We start from the raw sequence: 1,523 nt of genomic DNA, 5'->3' as shown, positions 1-1,523 counted from the left end.
GGCGTTTTCAAAAATCATTCATTCCTTTTATTAAGTTTTAATAAAAAAAGTTCATAGAATAAAAAAAGTTCATAGAAATAAAAAAAAATAGAAATGAAAAGCATCAAAACAAAGAACATAGAATTTAGATTACAAATGTTGAAATCAATCTTCAGTTTTTTTAGACAATCTGAAGTTTCATAATCCATAAGATCGTCCTTCTCATGACTGAAGTCGTTTTCATCATCTTGGTAAGTCATATGGGCTTCAGGATTCTTCTCTTTCAAGCTCTCTTGATAGAGGTCAACTAGATGCTTGGGAGTCCTACAAGTCTTAGCCCAATGATTGCTCATTCCACATCTATGGAACACGTATTTCTCTGATTTATTCGAGTGTTGGGGTTTGAAAGAAGATCCACGGCCACGACTATGGCCTCGTCTAAATGAGCCACAGTTCCGTCCATAGTCTCGACCATTTCTTCTCCAGCGGCCAAAGGATCTTCGACCGCGGCCACGTCCGTTCGATTTGCCTCGACTACAGCCATGCTGGCCGTTTCCTTGGACGTGGTTGGACTCTTTATTGTCCTTTGTAGCGTGTGCATCAGGTAGTGAAGCTGATCCAAGTGATATCATCTGACTGTTTCTCATTAGTAATTCATTGTTCTGCTCAGTGAGCAAGAGACAAGAAATAAGATTAGCATAGGTTTTGAAACTTTTCTCTCGGTACTGTTGTTGTAACAACACATTGCTTGCATGGAAAGTGGAAAAGGTTTTCTCAAGCATATCTTGTTCCGTAATACTTTCACCACACAGTTTCATTTTAGAAACAATCTTAAACAGTGCAGAGTTATATTCGTCCACAGACTTATAGTCTTGGATCCTCAGATTCATTCAATCAAACCAAGCTTTTGGTAAGATCACTGTTCTCTGGTGATCATATCTCGATTTCAATTCATTCCAAAGATCTAGTGGATTCTTAATGGTTAGGTATTGATCCTTGAGACTCTCAGCTAGATGATGACGAATGATCAAGATGGCTCTGTAACGATCCTTTTCATTGGCATTATTGTTCTCGGGGATACACTCACCGAGTCCCTTGGATTTCATGATAATCTTAGCATCGAGCGTCCACTGAAGGTAATTGTCTCCAGATAGATTTAGGGAAGCAAAATCAAGGTTGTTGATTTTCGACATCTGAAGTTATAGATTAATATTTTTTAGATCTTTTAGGAATAGTTTTTAATCTTTAAACGATTAGGGTTTTTATGTTCAAACAATCAAACAAGCCTTCACAGCCAAGATCTATGCCTCACGGCCAATGAGCAAGCCGCACGGCCATGGATGCAAACTAGTTCGTTTTTATGCATTTAGTTTGTCGTGTAATTGCAATCCTAACATGGTTTATTGCTATCAGTTCATGATGCAATCAAAACAAGCAAACCTATCGGCCAAGCAAAGATCAAGCCACACGGCTATTTGATTCAATTCAACACCATTCCTAGAATAAGTTCTAAGTGTAATTGCAATCAATCAATGTGATTAAAT

This window comes from Brassica oleracea, chromosome C2 (assembly GCF_000695525.1).
Source record: "Brassica oleracea var. oleracea cultivar TO1000 chromosome C2, BOL, whole genome shotgun sequence".
NCBI lineage: Eukaryota > Viridiplantae > Streptophyta > Magnoliopsida > Brassicales > Brassicaceae > Brassica > Brassica oleracea.
Note: the sequence above shows the minus strand (reverse complement) of the source record.